This window comes from Prionailurus bengalensis, chromosome E4, assembly GCF_016509475.1.
Source record: "Prionailurus bengalensis isolate Pbe53 chromosome E4, Fcat_Pben_1.1_paternal_pri, whole genome shotgun sequence".
NCBI lineage: Eukaryota > Metazoa > Chordata > Mammalia > Carnivora > Felidae > Prionailurus > Prionailurus bengalensis.
Window position 1 is genome coordinate 28,550,564 of NC_057360.1, and position 21,449 is coordinate 28,572,012.

A 21,449-nucleotide genomic window follows, 5' to 3' on the forward strand; every position below is an offset into this window, starting at 1 on the left:
GTTTTACTAGGATAAAAGAGTGGTCATCTACCACCACTAGCCTCCATCAATGAGCTCTGCTATTATGCTGTTTGATGCTTCAAAAGTATAGTGAACTTAGAAATCAGATAACTGGTCATCCTTGAGAGGTGTAGATATGTTCAATCAATGCTTCTGAGACTGGTCTTTTTGTAAATGAACTTCAAATACATTTATTACTGAAAATGATTTTTTTGTATGGCTGAAGTATTAAGAAATAATATTTCTATGAAAAATTTGGCCAGTAACTACATAGGCAATGCCTCAAATATTTAAAGAAAAATAAAGCATAAGCTTCTTAAAATAAAGTAGGTTTCCAACATATTGAGGACATAAACAGAGACTGGGGTAACATGGCAGATCCGGATATCCCTCTCACCTCCAGAGTGTAAAGGTGGTAGAAAATCTTTTTTTAATGCTTGGAATCCGAGGTTAGATTTGGGTTTGATTTAGAGATTGATCATCTTTTTGTTATGTATGCACAGACAAGTTCCTTACCCTCTCTGAGCTTCAATTCACTCACTTGTAAAACACAAATATAATAGCTTCTTTGGAGGGTACTCATGAAAATTAAATAAGATAATATTTTGAAGCTCTTGTCAAAAGCACTTTTGAAAATGATGTCTACATTATTGTTGTTATTGTTGTTACTGCTGCTCTGATCCAATAGAATCTAATCACGTGCCAGAGCTGGATTTCAGTAGCATAGCAATATAGGCAGAAGAGTACTGGAGGCTGAAAAACTGAGGTTTAGGGTTTTAGTCTCAAATATTCCTTAACTACTTTCTAACTCTGTTGGAAAAGAGATAAAGAATTGGAGAAATTTTTGTCTCCAAGATTTAAAAAGTAAACTTTGTAAATGCTTACTATTTGTTTATACTTACTGTTCCATCTATTATTTTAGTGGGAAGGGGGTGAACAGGTGGTAAGAAGTTAGTACAGTAGAGTAGTATCTTATAAAGGAAGAAGGAGACCCTAAGTCAATGGGTGTCATGGAAATCAATGCAAATAGCCTATCATTCCATATACCAGACCTGCTAGGGCTGTGCCTAGAAGTCTAGCAGGCCTGGATTGCAGATTCTAAGAAAGAGACTCCAACCTTTGGGCTCAATGGCTTTATATTGCATGATTAGGGAAGCATGGCTCCTCCCCTCGTTGTTCAAGGGCCAAGATACAATAACAATATTAGTTGACAGAACCTTGGCTCCCACCCTATCCTGCCATCTTAAGCATTCACTGTTGAGGGTAACTCCAGTCTCTCCTGGCCATGATGGTCTGGGAAGAGAAAGCTGGTGTCCAAACTTGCAGTTGACTAGGACTGATTATCTTAAGCACTGATACAAAGCTAGTTTGAAGGGAGCTTCAAGGAAAATCCTTTTTTTTTTTTTTTTTTTTTTTTACTGTGAAACCAGCCTGTAAAGGATCAGTGTTGGGCAAGTTAATTCTTGCCTCTCAGCAGGTAAAGTCATAATTGTATATAATTAAAACTACCTTTGAAAAATCCCTTAAATTTACCCAAAGCACAGTATACATGGTTTATATATAGAATTCTGCACAGTAATTTTATGCACATTAAAAGAGAGAATCACTGGGGCCCCTGGGTGGCCTAGACAGTTAAGTGCTTGACCCTTGATTTTGGCTCAGGTCATGATCTCATGGTCGGTGGGATTGAGTCCCCCGTGGGCTCATGAGTGCATGCTCTTCCTCTATTTCTCTCTCAAAAATAAATAAACATTTAAAAATAAAAAAGAGAGAGAGAGAGAAAGAGAGAGAGAATCACTGAGGTAGGCTGAAGGGTGGAAAAAGGTTAAGTCTATAGAGAAATACCCAGCATTCAAAGCATTTGGTTTTTAAAACAACACTGAAGGGTGCCAGGGTGGCTCAGTCAGTTAAGCATCTGACTTTGAGACTTTGGCTCAGGTCACAATCTCATGGTTCATGGGTTTGAGCCCCACATCGGGCTCTGTGCTGCTTCAGATTCTGTGTCTCCCTCTCTCTCTGCCCCTCCTCAGATCACGCTCTGTCTCTCTCTCTCAAAAATAAATAAACATTAAACAAATTTTAAAAAACACACTGAAATCACTGCATGAATGAGAGCCTGAGAGCTTACTCTATTCTCTTTTACTAGAAAATCTCTATAGCACGAATATTTATTAATAGGTTTGTTGTTGGAAGAATTGGATCAGTTCTTAAGTTAAATGAACTTTGTTCAGTTTTCACAGGTAACAATTGTTGGTGTAATAAAAACTACTGAATTATTTTTGTTTTCATATGACATTTGAGCTTTGCTTTGCTTTTGGTTTCTTGGCCAAGGGCTATTTTGTAGTCAAATAGAAAATGACATGTGAAATATTACAATGAAAGAAGAAAAATTATTAATAAGAAATGTCTATTAAAGAGTCAAATACATCATTTTTCCTTTATCACCTCATTAGAAGAAAACTACTATGGACCAAGAAAATTCCTATCCATTGTCTGATTTAATTCTTATAATAATTCTATGATATTCATCCTAGATGAGAAAACTCGGACTTTAAGAGATGAAGTCATTTACCTTGGTCCGTGCATCTTGGGAAAAACGATACCAGAAATAAATCACTGCTCTTTTGAATCTAAGGCTCTATGTCCTTCTCTTGCCTCTGTATATCTTAAAAAACTATCTGAGAGGCGCCTGGGTGGCTCAGTCGGTTGAATGCCCAACTTTGGCTCAAGTCATGATCTCACAGCTCATGAGTTCAATCAAGCCCCGCATCAGGCTCTGCGCTGACAGCTCAAAGTCTGGAGCCTGCTTAGGATTCTGTGTCTCCTTCTTTCTCTGTCCCTCCCCTACTAACACTCTGCCTCTCTGTCTCTCTCTCTCTCCAAATAAATAAATATTAAAAAAATTTTTTTAATCTGACATTTAGTCGTCAAGTTAAACCTTAAGTAAAATATAAAAATTTACTTGCTTCTTCATATACACTTGTTAAAAATAGGCATGAAATCAGCCTCTCAAACATTTATCTAATGGTTCTATTTATGCATGCCCATATATCAGCATTACCTGGTTCCAGATGTTATTAGAAATATTGTGGCATTACATCGTTCTGGATATTGTTGTAAATATAAGTTTGCAATTCATCTGACTAGATTTACTCATATGCTTCGGGAATGACAATTATTTCAGTCTAACTTGGTTTACCGGGATTCGGAATGATCTCACATATTGTCACCAACTACTCAGGTAAGAAAGAGCCCTTTCACTATATAGGAATAGTTTAAGCAATAATATCTATTGGCTTCTTAGGTTTCATTGTATGAGCTCACCACACGTTCACTGTAGGGATGGACGTTGACAGATGAGCATACTTCACATCAGCCACTATAATTATTGCTATTCCTACTGGAGTAAAAAGTATACAGCTGACTCGCTACCCTTCACGGAGGAAATATTAAATGGTCTCCTGCTATCTTATGAGCCCTGGGCTTTATTTTCCTATTTGCCATAGGGGGCCTAACGGGCATTGTACTAGCAAACTCCTCATTAGATATTGTTCTTCACGATACATATTATGTAGTAGCCCACTTCCACTATGTATTGTCAATAGGAGCAGTATTCGCTATTATAGGAGGTGTTGTTCACTGATTCCCCCTGTTTTCAGGGTATACCCTCGGCAACACCTGGGCAAAAATCCACCTCACGATTTTGTTCGTAGGTGTCAACATAACATTTTTCCCTCAACATTTCCTAGGATTGTCTGGAATACCTCGACATTATTCCGATTACCCAGATGTATACACAACTTGAAATGCAATGTCCTCAATAGATTCTTTTTCAGCTCATTAACAGCAGTAATGTTAATAATCTTCATAGTCTGAGAAGCCTTCGCATCTAAACAAGAAGTAGCAATAGTAGAATTAACTACAACTAATCTCGAATGATTGCATGGATGTCCTCCTCCATATCACACATTTGAGGAGCCAACCTTATGTGCCCTTAAAATAAGAAAGGAAGGAATCGAACCCTTTTAAGCTGGTTCCAAGCCAATACCATAACCACTATGTCTTTCTCAATAAAGAGGTATTAGTAAAAAAATTACATAACTTGGTCAAAGTTAAATTATAGGTTTAAATCCTTTGTATCTCTATGGCATATCAACTAGGTTTTCAAGATGCTACATCCCCTATTATAGAAGAACTTCCTCACTTTCATGACCATACATTAATAACTGCATTCCTAATCAGCTCCTTAGTTCTCTATTTCACTAATACTGACAACTAGGCTTACACATACAAGCACAATAGATGCTCAAGAAGTAGAAACTATCTGAACTATTCTGCCAGCCATCATTTTAATTCTTATTGCCCTACCTTCTTTATAAATCCTATATATGATAGATGAGATCAACAACCCTTCCCTAACTGTGAAAACTATAGGACATCAGTGATACTGAAACTATGAATATACTGATTATGAAGACTTAAACTTTGACTCCTTACATAATTCCCACTCAAGAATTAAAACCCGGAGAACTCCGGCTACTAGAAGTCGATAATCGAGTAGCACCGCCAACAGAATTGACTGTCCTCGTACTAATCTCATCGGAAGATGTCCTGAATTCATGGGCTGTTCCATCCCTAGGCCTAAAAACTGATGCCATCCCAGGCAGACTAAACCAAACAACCCTAATGGGCACACGGCCTGGGTTATACTACGGCCAATGCTCAGAAATCTGCGGCTCAAACCACAGTTTTATACCTGTTGTCCTTGAATTGGTTCCACTACCATATTTCGAAAAATGATCAGCATCTATACGGTAAAATCATTAAGAAGCTAAATAAGCATTAACCTTCTAAGTTAAAGATGGGGAGTCTAAGCCTCCTCTTAATGACATGTCACAACTAGATACACCAACCTGATTTATCACTATTATATCAATAATTATAACACTGCTCATTATATTTCAACCAAAAAATGTCAAACCATTCATATCCATGAAATCCAGAACCTAAATCTGCAATAACGCTAAAACAACCTAATCCCTGGGAAGAAAAACGAATGAAAATCTATTTGCCTCTCTCAGTACCCCAACAATAATAGGGTTACCTATTGTTATTCTAATTGTAATATTCCCAAATATCCTGTTTCCCTCACCCAATCCCCTAGTTAACAACCCTCTGATTTCACTGCAACAATGACTGGTTCAACTGGTTTACCCAGCCAAGTGTTGGCATTTTGGGCTTTCCTTCTTAATCCTGGGAAATAAGTTTCCTTCATAAGCCCTGAAAATAAGTTTAACTGTTAGTTGTTACAACAGCTTAAAAGTATTTTATTAGTTTTTAACTGTTATTTACATTTTTTAAAATGTTTCTTTATTTTTGAGAGAGACAGAGACAGAATGCGAGTGGGTTAGGGGCAGAGAGAGAGACACACACACACACAGAATCCGAGGCAGACTCCAGGCTCTGAGCTGTCAGCACAGAGCCCGACTTGGGGCTTGAACTCTCACGAGCTGTGAGATCATGACCTGAACCGAAGTCAGACGCTCAACCGAGTGAGCCACCCAGGCGCCCCTAACCATTATTTGGATAGTAATATAACATTATTATGAAGGATGACATTTTAATGTAAGAAATTATAATGTAATATTTAGCAATTGATGATTTACTTTTGAATATAGAATATTCAAAAAATATTAAGATTATTTATTGAGCCCCTTTTATGTTTCAGACACTTCTTAGTGCTGCACATACAGCAGTGAATAAAGAAGACAAGATCCCTGGCTTTATGGATTACCTCCTTAGAAGCTGGAGGACAACAATAAGCAAGTAGAAGAAATGACAAACAATTAATATGGGTAACAGATTGTAACGCATGCACAGAAGGAAACAAACAGGAGACATGAGAAGTAACATGGGTGATGGAACAGGGGAACCATCTTCAGCAGAGAAGTCAAGGAAGGCTTCCCAGAGGAGATAGTTGAATTTACACCTGAAGATGAGAAAGAGCCTGTTGTTTAAAGAGCATGGGTAAAGGCTTTCCAAGTACGGAACATGCCAAATTCCTAAGGCAGGAAAGAACATGGCTGTTTGATCAATAGAAAGTCATCCATGAAGCACAGAGGGGCAGGATGAGAGTGAGGGGTGGGCAGGAGGCAGATCACATGGACATGTGGGCCACAGTAGGCATTTGGATGTAATTCCAAGACCAATGGGAAGCCACTGACGGTGGACTCGGCAGGAGCGGGATAGAGTCTGGTTCAGCATGCCTGCTGGTGAGCGGAGCTCCCTTTGTGCCAAACACTGTACTAGGACGGCTCCTTCTTACCCCAGTAGGTGGTCTCATCACTATTGAGATAAGAGAAAACAGAGCCACAAAAAATTATTCAGCCTCACTTAGCTGGTGGGTTTGAAACTCATACATTTGACTCCCAAGACCAACTACTCAACCGCCAGGCCTGGCTCTAGATAATTACGTAAATGGCCCCTGATTAGTGACATTTTATATTGCCAATGTTTTCAGCATTCGATTTTCCCATTTCTTGCCAGATTGGGATCCAAACTAAACTTAATAACCTCTTGAGGGCTAACAGCAGTATTAGTTTAAAACTAAGATTGTGTTAGAGTAAAGGCTCTTAGTCAAGAGATAAGTGAAATATATATTTTAAAAAATGTGTGGTTGGTGCTGACCAGGACCTCTATCTTTTCATAGATGACCACTCAAGGTGCTAGTGGGATAAAACTAACAAGAAGCACTTAAGGGAACATTACACGGAAACTCACTAGAGGTTGGTAAAACCTTATACACCACAAGAATAGACAGATTATTGCTCTGAAAATGGACATAGATTGGATTCGACGTGGATGATTTAAGTACAGCCCAATTGGACACAGATGTCTAAACATCTCAGGATTTTCCGAGTCTCAGAGTTTAGTCTGTCATGTCAGGCTCCTCTGTTACCCTGCATACATGGAACACGCTAGGACAGACATGTAATATGTTTCAGGTCTCAGGCTTTCCTTGACTTTGCCACTATATTCTTTTTCTTATTCTTTTAAAAAAAATTTTTTTTTAACATTTATTTATTACTGAGAGACAGAGAGACAGAGCATGGGCATGGGAGGGGCAGAGAGAGAGGGCAACACAGAACCTGAAGCAGGCTTCAGGCTCTGAGCTGTCAGCACAGAGCCTAACGCAGGCCTTGAACCCACAAACTGGCGAGATCATGACCTGAGCCGGAGTTGGATGCTTAACCAACTGAGCCACCCAGGTGCCCCTTTTTCTTTTTTATTTATACTGTTTATTTCCAAAACTGCTTGCTATTTCCTTGTACTTAGTGGCAACCTTTCATCAATAAAGTAACCAAAAACCCAGAGTGGATGTTGCTAAAGGGCAAGGAAGTAAGGTCACAGTATATTTCATAAATTACATGGTTCTTATAAGGAATCAGAGAAAGGGATCTTAGTATTATTTTTAGTTATGAAATAAGAGTAATGGTAATGTTTACTATAAGCATTAGGCATGCTTATATTAATTAACTCTTTTAATCCTATTAGACTGTGCTATTATTACCTCCATTTTGCAGATGTGGAAACTAACACAAACAGAGACTTCGTAACTTGCCCTGGGCCCCAGAGCAAGTAAATAGTAGAGCTTGGAGTGAACTCCAGCTGCCTGGCTCGGTGTATGTGCTTTTAGATTCCTTTTTATGATGTTTTATGGCAAGATCTAGAACACATTTGGAGTCATGAACCCCTGAATTTTTAATAAATGTCCAGAACTTAATAGAGCACTTGTATACCCTAAAGCCAGGGGATATTAATAGCTTAGAGAGGATATTAATAGGAGAAGGCATTATTAGAAGAGACTCTTCAGGGGTATTAATAGGAGGGAGAGTTTTCTATCAACTTAGAATGATTCAGAGACATACAAAATAAATATTTTATTGCAAAAGCATCAAGAAGAACAGGAGATAAGCCCTTTAAAAGGATTTCTGGGGTAAACATGTAGTCTCTAACTGAACAAAAACCTGCTAAAACTGTAGAAAATGGTAGATGACTTCTCATTACTTCAATCTGTAAAAATGAAAAGATCCTTGCAGCTTCCTTTATCACTGCTCACCAAAACTAGAATCCTCCATAATAGTAAGTATAAAGATTTCATCTTATCTGTGGACTCACTTCCCTAGTCCAGTTCACATGTTTGCATTTCCTGCATGCTGGGAGTAATCGTGGTGTTCTCACATTCCCCTAGAGGATAAGGAGCGCCCAGAAATGATAGTAACTAAACCGTGGTGGGCCTTTCTTACGTCTTAAGGAGTTGGCTTGCATTAACGCTTTCAAATCTCACAACTGCTGAGGTCAGACTTGCTGGTGGGTGGGGAGCTACTTTGCCCCACTGCTCCCCTCCTAACCCCACCCTGGTCTAACCAACCCCTCTCCTGTGCTGGAGGAGTTGCTGGTCTGAGTTCAGAACCAGAGGCACAGGGCTTTGTTTACAGTAGATAAGATTACACTTCCTTAAAGTTACCATGGGACCCCCATGAGACTTCTTGTGGTAAAGTGACCTGGACAAAGTCTGTCTCCTGAGTCAGATCACCAGCCATTTTTTTCTCTTTCACCTCCTCCATGACAAGACAGGGTGGCTAGTCCAGCTAATTCATTGAAAAGCCAAGGAATAAAAGGCCTCATGTTTGCTCCCTGGACCATGTCACATTTTCATCTGAGATTTTACCGGCATCCAGGATGTAGGTTACCGGAAACTCTTCCAGATATTTATAAAGTGGCTCCTTAGTTCCCATTTTGGGTATTTTCCTAATCAAGTAAGTATCTTGGTTAGAAACTCCTTTGGGAATTAGAATGAGTGGCAGATTACCAAACCTACCTTCCTTCTATTTCCCTAACAGTAAATGACTTTCTCTCTCCAGGAGTCAAATGAGGGAACCAAATTATAGCTGGGTTAGGTAAGGTATCACTGGCACACAGTTAAAATGCAAAGCACTGGGGCGCCTGGGTGGCTCAGTCGGTTAAGCGTCCAACTTCAGCTCAAGTCATGATCTCACGGTCCGTGAGTTCAAGCCCCGCGTTGGGCTCTGGGCTGATGGCTCGGAGCCTGGAGCCTGCTTCCGATTCTGTGTCTCCCTCTCTCTCTGCCCCTCCCCTGTTCATGCTCCGTCTCTCTCTATCTCAAAAATAAATAAACTTTAAAAAAAATTAAAAAATGCAAAGCACTGAACACGTCCTGGAGCAAGAATACTTAATCAAAACCTTTTTTTAGTAGAAGAAATGTAAAGCCTTTGGTTCCACTTCCAGCAAAAAATCTAGAACCAACCTGGAACCCAGAGTGTGCTCTTCCATAATGGGAAGTGGGAGGGATGGAGGGATGTGAGACTTTGATGATCAGCTTGAGGAAGATACAAGCAGGTTTTCCAATAAAGGACACGGCCCTAGAGCTGTCAGCAATGGTTCTTGTCCTAGATTTTCATTACTTAATGTCTCTAGAATGGGCTTCCTTTGCTGTAAGAGGAACACATTTACCTAAATGACCTCAAGCTACCTCTCAGCTCCAGAATTTCACAGCTCTTGGAAAGGGCTGCTTGGAGAATCAAATAAGATGCGAAACTACTTTAAAACATTTTACTGCATGCCTGGAAATGTATTATTAGATGAAAATCATAGCAAACTAGTTCTAAATGTCTTAAAAACACAAGATCCCCGTCATTTCCCACTTTGGTCCCCTCTGAGGGCACCTCCACCCAAAATAGCTCCCAAGGAAACATCAAAAGGCCTAGAAAATCCTTAAAAAGCAAATGTCTCTGCTGTTGTTATTTTTCCCTGAGACTCTTTTCTTCCCCAGCCAGGGTTCCTTTGAATTGATTTCCCCAGGAAGAACACTCCCATTGTCACAAATGGAAGTTGCACCTGTGATCTATAGCAAGGCAAATAGAACTCAACAGGAGGGTAATGAAACAGATAGGTTTTGCTAAATCAGAGAACTGGGAAAAGAGAAGTATCAGTTTGAAATTCTACCTTATCACAGCAGTTAAAATAGAAGTCTAAGAAGTAGGCACTGTCTTTAGAGAAATGGACAGAATTTGTGCAGGAGGAAAAGAACTAGGGATAGAATGCAGCCAAGAGAGGGGAGGGTCAGACTTAATAACGGGGGATAACATGGCAAATGAGCTTGGTGAGGGTAGATGCACATGATAGAACATTAAGAAAAAGTCCAACTATCTATAAGGGACTCTACCTACATTGATTTAAAATAACCGAGCAACATAGATATTAGAATCCCCGCTTCATAGAAGAAAGTGAAGCCTAGGAGAGATGAATTACTCCAGTAACATAGGGAGTAAGTAGAAACAGACTCTTCAACGCTACCCTAAAAACACTTAGTGATTCCTCAAATCCTTCTTCTCCCCATTCCTATATTCATCACTGAAATCTCCATTTTGATAGCTGTGGAGGATGGGGGCAGGGGTAGAAAAGTGTCCTGTGGTGCACAAGAGTGAGTGTCAGTGTTAGCGCAGCCATAACTCCTGGCTCAGGTGCTGAAGATACAGTCACCCACCCGGGGACAGTTGACTCTTGTCTATCTCAAGAGAGGTGACTCTCAAGCATGTTAAACCAAGCAGTTAAGTCTCTTCTTTTTGTAGTTTCCTACAGGGTGAACACACGGTCAAGTTAATCAACTGCAAAATGCCTGATAATAGGACAGGGCCCCACCCCCAGCTCCACACTGCTGCTCAGAGGGATAGAAACAGGGTTAGAGTGTGGGTTTGAAGTGAGGCAGTGGACATTTAGGTCAGTGGAGGATTTGCTTGGGCAGCTTTGTGTCACTGCTCAGGAGGGATCCAAATGTAAAAGAAGAACCAAACCCACTCTGGGAGAGGCGAAGTCCAGCTGATATGTACAAAGTACTGTTACATCAACAAATGCCATTTTTCTGGCTTCCAAGGTACAAAAATGGTGGTGTAAGTGCATTTTTTTCCAGTTTGTCTACCAACAAGGAGCTCTTTTCTTTCTTCTTTAACTGAAGTATAGTTGACATAAAATTTTATAAGGACCTCTTTCCTTATAGTTACAATGAGACCCTTGTTTTGAAAGATCTTTATCTACCAAACTTCATTTATTAAGTAAATCAGTTTATTTGCTGAGTTTTTTACTCATCAAAGATATAACTGCCCATCAAAGCCTCTAATGAGCTTGGGATAACTAATATATCCACAGTGTGGTAATTATAATTCCAGGCTAAAGCAAAGAAAGTTGACCTCTTAATTAGCATGCGCAACTTCGCCATAGTAAATGAGTCATCTCTCCTGGCTTTTTATGCTGAAATACTGAAAATAGCTTCCAGTTGTCCTGTGGATCTGGGCACCTAAGTTTCCGAAACAATGGAGTTTGCTGGTCCATGAAACTGGATCAGGTGCCCTTTTTACCTAATCCTTTAGGACTTTCTGCAGGCTCTTTCCATCACATTTTCCATGTTGCGTTGTAGTTATTGTTTTTTTGTTTTTTATTTTTTGCTTTAGCAACAAGCATTTATTACTTAACAGTTCTGGAGGCTGAGGAGTCCAAAAACAAGGCGGAAGCTTTTTTGGTTCTAGTGAGAGCTCTTACAGATGGCCCCCTTGGGGCTGGGTACTCATATGACCTATTCTTTGTACAGCCTGGGAGAGAGAGAGCCACTGTAATTGTCTTTTTACATATACATAACTAGCTTTTGACTTCTTAGCTACCATCTCTAATTATATGAGTATACCTACTAAGTTTCTTCTAAATACGAGGTTTCCTACAAAACATTTCCAATGGATGTTATTTTCTCCATCTGATGTCACCATTATCTGTTTTGCTACATGTCTATTCAAATATTTTGGTACGTATGCATTCAAAGAAATGAAAATACCCTTTCTCTAACTCCCACCTTGACAAATAGGCAGAAGCAGATGATTCACATGCCGAATGAATGAAACAAGGAGGAAGGGTAAAAGAAGAGGGGAAGGATAGGGAAATATGTTTAAATTTATCGAAATATGAGCTTAGCTATACATAGAAGAGAAGGTGAACATCAATGCACAGAGAACAGTTGTACCTAACTAGAGTTTAGAAGCTGAGGAGGAAATGACAGGAGATGATGGTGCAGGTTGAAGATCATGTGTTCCCTAGTAAGAAATTTAGGTTCTATCTGGAAGCTACAGAGTCATAGAATTTTGGAAAAGATGTACTTGTGTTTTAGAAAGCATAACAGGAGGTGTCTGGGTGGCTCAGTTGGTTAAGCATCCGGCCTCAGCTCAGGTCATGATCTCGCGGTTCATGGGTTCAAGCCCTGCATTGAGCTCTGTGCTGACGGCTCAGAGCCTGGAGCCTGCTTGAGATTCTGCATCTCCCTCTCTCTCTCTGCCCCTTCCCCACTTCTGTGCACACACACTCTCCCTCTCTCTCAAAAATAAAATAAACATTAAAAAAAAAAAAGAAAGCATAATGGCTCTGACCACAGTGACCTGTGTTTAACCCAGATGTCAGCAGCATTGACCCTGACTAGTGACACAATGGAAATGCCTTTGGGTTGCCCCAAATCTCCGGTTCTCTCATAGACCTCTGCTGTTTCCCAGGGAGTTCCTGTTTGGCCTCCCCAGTCCCTCAGGCCTCTCTTCTCTTTCAACATCAATCCTAATCAGACATCCAGTTCTCTCCCTTGGTTTCAAACACACAATAAAACAACAGTTTCACTTCATTTACACAGTCTTTGGGATTTTTGTTGCTATTGTTTTTTAGTTTTGAGGGTTTGGTTTGGTTTTGAACACTGCCCTGAAGATTTCTTAGGGAAGACACAGAAAGGTTTACACGTCAGTGATGCAAAATTGATGGGAAAAAGAGGCCTTATTGTCAAAACACCCTTAGATTTCCACTGCCCTCGAGCTTCACCGGGTTGCCTTGAGCATGCATCTCTGCTTTTCATTATTGGACCACTGTGATTTCCACACTTCTTTTTGGAATATTCCAGGAACTAGGAATGACTTTCCCTCTATTTGACCAGTGTGCCCTCTGTTTTGTTGTCTGAATCCTGCAGACATCTCTGTCTTGGGGTGATTCAGCTGACCCCATGGCAAGGCATATTCTCATAAAGAGTATTTCTTTCTCAGAAGAAACTCTCACAACAATTTTTAGGAGAGTTAGATCTTTTTCATCGTTATAAAAATGATTGAAAGGAGGCAAAGTTGCAATGGAAAAAAGAAATAGTTGGTGCAGAAATACAAGGGAAAAATTTTAAAAAGGCTAACACAATAGCAGTGCCGATAAAAAGATTGTTTCAAGAGATAATAAGCCAGAATTAACAGTAGTTGAAGATGGATTGGGTACCAGCTTTGGGGAAGGAGTGATGGGGTCAAAAATAATTTTATTTTCTCACTAGGGCAATGAGTGATGAAGATATTGACCCAGGTAGAGAATACCGGAGGATTGTTATTAGTTGGTATGTTATTTTATATGCATTGAGTCAAGATGTCTGTGGAACATGCAATGAAGTTGTCTAGCAGGTCACTGGATTTACTGGTCTGGAACTTTGGAGAAAGGTATTTAAATATCGCCATAATTGCAGTAGATTTGAAGCCATACAATAGATCACATCAATGTGGGCCAGTATTCAGTGAATGAAGAAGAAAAGTGACAAGGAAACTGGGAAAACATCTACATGTAAATAGTGGAGAAAGAAAGAGGACCTCACAGAGCTGAGAAGAGCCGCCAGAATGGAGTGGTATGCTGTAATAATCAGGAAGAAACTAATGTCTTGAAAGGCAAGGGAAGAAAATCTCCAGAAAGAGAGAGACAGATCCCAGCGTTAATACTCAACAGAAGTCTAGTTATATGGGACCAAAATCCTCTGGTGGATTTTCTCCTGCTTTACTAAGGGAAGAAAACCAGTGTGAGATATGGAAGATTTGAGTTAAGCTGCTGTTTTAATTTCTTCTCAGCTCTAATAATTTATTTCTCTTCAGCCCAATTTTCATCACGAACAGGTAAATATATTCCAAATGTTCCAGAATATGACTTTCTTATTTTCACAGCTATGGAATAATGACATTCATAGGGGCCATACATCACCTCTGTTTTAATTGGTAAAGCTGAAAGTCACAAGTAAAACCAACATTAGCATAGCATAACATTAGCATGGCAATGATAAAGCTTCAGCCATTGCCTGGTGAAAATTAGGCATATTTAGTCACTGTATTCAATCTTTCAGGTCACTGGGTCAGATGTTGTAGTAAATGGTATAAGAGAATAAACACAGATTACTGAATGTCCAGAAATGTATCTATTAGGAGAATATGCCCTAGGACAGCAGTAATTCGATTTTTTTAATCTTATTTTCTTCCTTTATACATTATTCAGACAGTCATAACAAGATCTCCTTCAATATAATCTGCCTGGCTGCCTAATGTTAACAGATACTATTCTTTAGGAGAGAAGGATAATATCAAGAAGTATTCTCCTCCCCAAGAGAATTTCATAAAAACTGACACCGTGAGTACTGTGCTGTGCCACCCAGATCCCCCCTTCAAGTTCAGGGTACCCATTCTATGAGCTGCGGGGGAGCTGGTGTTGACCAATGGCAGCTGAGACCCTCCCTGGGCCAGAAACACTGCCTCATCCAAGTGTATGCACCATTCTCGAGGACAAGCCGCATGCAGTGACTGGCAGATATGGAGAGAAAGTCAGACTCCTCGCTTTGCTCCTGCCCTGAATCTGGACAACTCTACAGGGCCACGCAGATTCCACATTTCTTCAGCTCCAGTGGAGGCCTCTGTGGAAACTATACCACAGTTCCACTTCTTCCTTTGCCCACATCTGCTTCCCTCACTCCCTCAATGGTGTCAATCCCAAGAGCACCCCAACTAAACTCCCTGCACGCACATTCTCAGTATCTCCATGTCTGGTCTCCAGGGAACATCATCTGAGATAACTGGTATTACACGTTTAAGAACCATTTTTTTAAACAGGAGACAGAGTGCGAGCAGGGGAGGGGCAGAGAGAGAGGGAGACACAGAATTAGAAGCAGGCTCCAGGCTCTGAGCTGTCAGCACAGAGCCCAGTGAGGGGCTTGAACCCACCAACTGTGAGATCATGACCTGAGCTGCAGTTGGAGACTCAACTGACTGAGCCATCCAGATGCCCCTCTGTTATTATGTGTTTTTGTAGACACTCTAGATTAGGAGATTGCCAAACTCTGAAAGCATTTAGTATTATAAATATCAACTTCTAAACCTTTAAAGTGGAAAAGGACAAAGTGATTATAATACATATTTGTAACTTTCAGTCATCCACATTGTGTGCACTAATAGTTTAGTTAATAACGAGTGTGTTCTCCATCATTTCTTTGCAAATGCCTTATTGACCAGTGTTTCTTATCTCTTAATTTAACCATTCATCTTCCCTTCTTCTTGAAAATTTTAGGACACCTGTTGTGCACTTTGTTGTTCATTGTGTTGTTGTTGACTATTTCTGTCTTCCTTTTATTAACTTTATTACCTTCTTTATATTCAGATGTTCCCTATACACGATTATTTTAGCCTTTTATATCCATCTATAATCTCCACTGATTGCATTAGCTTATACAAATATCTACTGTGTTCCTTAAAGTATCTGTGATTTTTTTCTTCACCTTGATTTACTCCTCGTTTTTTAAATATGTCCCCTGACAGTTCTGTCACTTTTTTAAAAGGACCAAGTCTTCCTTTTATCAACCTTCTTATATTTTAAAGGTTCTTCTATTTGTTAGCAGTTAGAATGAAATTTTAGTGGTGTTAATTAGAGAAACTAGAAGTGCCTTAATTATGTCTAGTCAGTCAATCACTCTAGGCCCATGGATTCCCCCACAAAAAACAAAAATTCAAAGAATTAAACAACACAGTGTACAAGATACTGTTTCAAATCAGGCAAAGGCAGAAGCAGAACAACTTGATCTAGACTAAAAATCTCATCACAATGCAACCCCAGCTCTTATTATGACCTAATTCTAAAGAATGACTAGTGCATTGAGGCCCAAAAACCGAGAGAAAAAAAAAAAAGGAGAAAGACAGATGACCTCATGCATATGTTTACCCGATGGAAGCTGGAATAGAAGCAACGCACAGGTAAATGCACAAACTTTTACACAGCGTGATCTCAGCATTACCAGAAGCAATCCCTTAGAATGTTCTAGAGAGGAGCAAGAAAGAGAGTAGGCAGAAAGGGCTGGCAAGGAACCACAGCCCCCATATGTGCGTACCAGCGCGCGCGCGCGCACCGCTCCCCCCTCCCCATGTGGAGGCAATTTTGTATTCTCCTGAAGTTTTTACTTCTGCTAACTTTCCCTGCCTCTGAAAAGTTAGGCTAGCCAGAAAGAAATAAGCTCTCTTACCACACATTTCTGTAAGGGGTGCTATTTACCTGATTTTTCCCACTCCGGAAGTCAGAATTTTTTTTTCCCTGACTCCGATAGAATCCACTGGGGTAATATTCAGCTGGGAACACTATAGTCACCAGGCTGTTATAACAGTGAAATATCCCATCGTGTTTATAAATGTCTGTTGATCCCCACAAGTTCCCCCACCCTGATTCCATCTATATACTGACCTCTGCACAGTTCATCCACTAAAGGGGTAATGCCTCACACCACAGGGAACCCCCAGAATCCCGCTCCAGCAGTACAGCTGGTGGCCGCACTGATTAGTAGGTGATGAATCAGCAGTTACTTTGAGTGTTGGTCCTACATACATCATACAGAAATTAGAGAAATTTCTTATTTTAGGATTTTATAAAGATGAGAAAGGAACATACAGTGTGCCTATGAGGTGTGCCCTATTATTATCTCTATTTTATAGCTGAAGAAGCCAAAACGTAGAGATAATAAGTGATGTTGCCAGAAATGCATCTCTACCAACTGAAATGAGAATAGACAACTTATTAGGCAGCAGATTCTGATGAGAATTTCCCGGGTCTCCATGTTTATGTGGTTAGGACAGTAGAATGGGCTCCATGAGTCTCTCCATAGTATCTCCATCTTGTTCATGTCCCATGTGATCTAATCAGTACGAAGATCAGTTCTTTCTTCAAGCCCTCCTTATTAATCCTCAGCCATTTATTTTAAAATTGAAGTATAGTTGACACACAATGTTACATTAGTTTCAAGTGTATGACATGGTGATTCACAAGCCTGTACATTACGCCCTGCTCACCAGGTGTGTTCCTACCGGCTCTCACTCTACAACACGGCTACAGTATTGCTAACCATATTCTTTGTGTTGTACCTTTTATCCTTTTGATTTATTCATTCCACAATCTGAGGTCTGTATCTTTCAATCCCCTTCATCTGTTTTGCCCGTCTCCCACCCCCTGCCCCTGGCAGCCGTCAGTTTGTTCTCTGTATTTATGGGTCTATTTCAGGTTTTTGTTTGTTTGTTCATTTTTTTTGTTTTTTAGAGTCCGCTTAGAAGCGAAACTATATGGCATTTGTCTTTCTCTGTCTGAATTATTTCACTTAGTGTAATACCCTCTAGGTCTGTTCATGTTGTCACAAATGGCAAGATAATCAGCCTTTTTAAGATTGAGCAATATTCCATTGTATATATGTATACCACATCTTTATCCATTCATCTATCAATGGACTCTTGGGCTGCTTCCATATCTTGGCTATTGTAAATAATGCTGCCATAAACATAGGGGTGCCTATATCTTTTTGAATGAGTGTTTTTGTTTCCTTTGGATAAATACCTAGTGGTGGAATTATCAAATCATATGGTATTTCTGTTTTTAATTTTTTGAGGAACCTAGTGTTCTCCACAGTGGCTGTGCCAGTTTACATTCCCACCATCAGTGCATGAGGGTTTCCTTTTCTCCACATCTTCACCAATACTTGTTATTTCTTGTCTTTTTTGAATTTAGCCATTCTGACAGGTGTAAGGTAGGATATTTCACTGTGGTTTTGATTTGCATTTTCCTGATAATGAGTGATGTTGAGCATCTTTTCATGTGTCTGTTGGCCATTTGTTTATCTTCTTAGGAAAAAATGTGTATTCAGGCCTTCTACCCATTTTTAAATCAGATTATTATTATTTTTTTTGGTGTTGAGTTGCACAAGTTCTATTTTGGATATTAATTCTGAATCATTAATTGATTAATTCTGATCTTAATCTTTACTTAATGAACCACTATAGTCTTTAAGACAGCAATCTTTCCTGGTTTATTTTTGCTTTTCCTCAATGTGTCTTATAGAATGCTCTTATTTTTCCCATCTTCAGGTAATTTCTCTTGAAACCACTTCCTTTGCCAACTGATGCCCTGCTTTGTAGAAAAATTTATCCAGAAAATCATCTGCCCTCATTGTCTGCAATCCCTCTTCTGCTATTATCTCCTAAGCCCACCTGAGCAGGGGTTTCCCCCATTGCTACACTGAAACTTCTCTTGTAAAAGTCCCAAATTACCATCACATTGACAAATCCAATGGTCAATTCTCAGTCCATGCCTGACTGAATAGATAGCAGTGTTTGACAGACTGGATCACTATATCATCTGTGACTATATATCTGTGATTTCCTTTGGAATTTCCAGGACACCACACTTTCCTGCCTTTCCTCCCATCTCACTGGTTGCTCCTCCTCATCTACTGTGCTTGTGCCTCTTTATCTCTCGGGCCTCTTAACGTGGGAGCTCTCTCAAAGCCATGACCTAGTCCTCCTCACTTCTTTGTCTACACTCAGGCTCTCTGGTGATCTCATCCAGTCTTGTGACCTTCTGACTTTAAATACCACTTACATTCCAACAACTCCCAATTTATACATCCAAGCTTGGATTTCTCTCCCAAGCTCCATCCTGAGATACCCAACAGCCTATATGACAACTCCTGTTGCTATTTAAAGGATGCCTTACACCGAACATGTCCAAAACTCTACCCCTGATCTTCCTTCCCCAAACGACTCCATCCATGGTCTTCCCACATTAATTCAAGGTCACTCCATATCTTTCCAGTCTTTAGGTCAAACTTCAAGTGGTCCTTGACTGTTTCTTTCTCTCACAAAGAATAGCCAATTCAGCAAGCCAATCCTGTCAACACCATGTCAACATATATCCAGAATCTGACTGCTTATCCCCACTGCATTGCTAACATCCTGGTCCTACCCACTCTCACCTCTCACTGGGGCAACTGCAAGTGATACCTAACATGTCTCCCTGTTTCCATCATTGCCTCCCTTTAGTCTGTTCTCAGTTCAGCAGCCAGAGTCATCTTCATAAAACATAAAGTCAGGTTATCCATTCCTATGCTCAAAACACTTCTCGTGCAATATGTAGTAAAAGTCCAAATCGTATAGCCATCTCCAGAACACTATAGGCTTTGACCTTCCCACTGTTCAATCTCCTAGTCTCACTGCATTCCAGGATCCTTGCTGTTCTTAGAAGATTCCAAGCATTTTCTTTCTGTTTGAAACACTCTTTCCCCAGATATCCATATAACTAACTCCCTCACCTCTTTCGAATCTGCTCAAATGTCACCTGCTCAATGGGACTTACCCTGATCACCTATTTGAAATTGAAAACCTCACTTGGTACTCTTGATCTCATGTGCTCTACTATATATAGGTTTTTTATTTTTCATAGCACTTCTCTTCTTTGACTATCCTACATAAATTATCTCATTTATTATGCATCTCTCCCGATTATAAGATATTCCATGAAAGGAGGGACTTTGTTTGATTTTTTTCAATAATGTATCCCAAGTACATAAAATAGAACCTGGAGCATAGAAGGTGCTCAATAAATATCCATTGAATATTTGGCTTTGGTAGTGCTGTCTCTCTAACCTGGACACTCTCTTCCTTGTTCTATCTTCCTTGGTGACTAACCACTCCCAGGAGATTAAAAGATTTTTGTGTATTCTGCCAAACATAGGATTTTTTCCGTTGTCATTTTTACTGAGGGGAGAGTCATATAACATAAAATGAGCCATTCCAAAGTGAACAATTCAGTGGCAGTTAGTACATTCACAATGTTGTATAGCCACCACCTCTATCTAGATCCAAAATATTTTCCTCACACCAAAAGAAAAGCTCATACCCATTAAGGTATCCCTTTCTATTCCCCCCTGCTCCCAGCCCCTGGCAACCACCAATCTTCATTCTTTCTCTGTGGGTTTACATATTCTGGATATTTTATATAAATGGAAGTGTACAATACCTGGCATTTTATGTGGGTTTCTTTCACTTAGTATAATGTTTTTGATACATGCCACATTTTTGCATGTATCAGCACTTCATTTCTTTTATGGCTGAATAATATTTCATTTATATATTATACTTTGTTTATCCTTTAGCCATTGATGGTCATTTGGGCTTTTTCTACCTTTTAGCTATTATGAAGAGCTGCTAGGAACATGTGTATACATGTAGCTGCTTAGGTGCTACAATTCTTGGGTGTTTTCATTTCTTTTGGGTATATACCTAGGAGTAGAGTTGCTGGGCCATATGATAATTTTATGCTTAACTTTTTGAGAAACCACCAAACTGTTTTCCACATTTTACATTTCTACCAGCAATGTGCCAGGGTTCCAATTTCTCCACATCCTGTCAACACTTGTTAGTTTCCACTTTTAAATTTTTATTATAGCATCCCACAAGGTGTGAAGCATTTCATTGTGGTGACTGATGACTGATCAACGATGCTGAGCATCTCTTCATGTGCTCATCGGCCATTCGCATATCTTTGGAGAGGTGTCTATCCAAGTCCTTTGCTCCCTTTTTAATTGGGTTTTTGTCTTTTTATTGTTGAATAGAAAGAGTTCTTTACACATTCTGAATACTACGCCCTTCCTTATCAGATATATTACCTGCAAATACTTTCTTCCATTCTGTAGGTTGCTTTTTTCACTTTCTTGATAATGTCTTTTGATGCATAAAAGTTTTCATTTTGATGAAGTTTTAATCTGTTTTTTCTTTTATTGCTCATAGTTTCGGGGAAAGGGAGCTTTTAAAGCCATGTTAGTGGGAAAAGTTCCTCCCTACTTAGGGTCCAAACTTAAATCAAATTCTAAATGTAAATAGACCCATCCTTGTAACCCCATTCAACACCGCCTGGACAGCAGTAAATCTGGACATCGCCGCTAATTATCAGAGAGCAGTGCTTCCCAGCCCTGGTGTTTTTTTTTCTTGTGGTAGGAGCTTCCCTTTTATAACGCTCGTGGCTTCTTTCCACCCCCTGGCCACCCTTCCCCAACTATCAGCAAGCAGATTTAGGAGTGATAAGTTGGCATAGTTGGCACTGCTCCTCCTTGTTCTTCCTGGCAGCTGGTCTGCCTGTGGAGAACCTATGTCTTGCTCTTCTATCTGCCAGTGGTGAAAGGTCTGCACCTAAGAGTATACATCTGCCCAATTCTCTGATATAATCTTATGTCTGTAATAAAGCTGTATAAATAAATTCAACCTGTA

The 21,449-nt window shown here is 39.8% G+C and overlaps 1 long non-coding RNA gene and 1 pseudogene across 1 annotated transcript; one reads left to right on the forward strand and one right to left on the reverse strand.

Moving 5' to 3' along the window:
* The first annotated feature begins 3,195 nt into the window (after positions 1-3,195).
* Positions 3,196-4,029, forward strand: LOC122475906 (annotated as a pseudogene).
* A 120-nt stretch (positions 4,030-4,149) lies between these two features.
* On the reverse strand, positions 4,150-19,690 carry LOC122475750. The gene is made up of 2 exons (XR_006295299.1): positions 19,652-19,690; positions 4,150-4,254 (listed from the first exon to the last, which is right to left on the reverse strand). It is a non-coding gene; the product is annotated as an uncharacterized LOC122475750 (long non-coding RNA).
* Between the last annotated feature and the right edge of the window lie 1,759 nt (positions 19,691-21,449).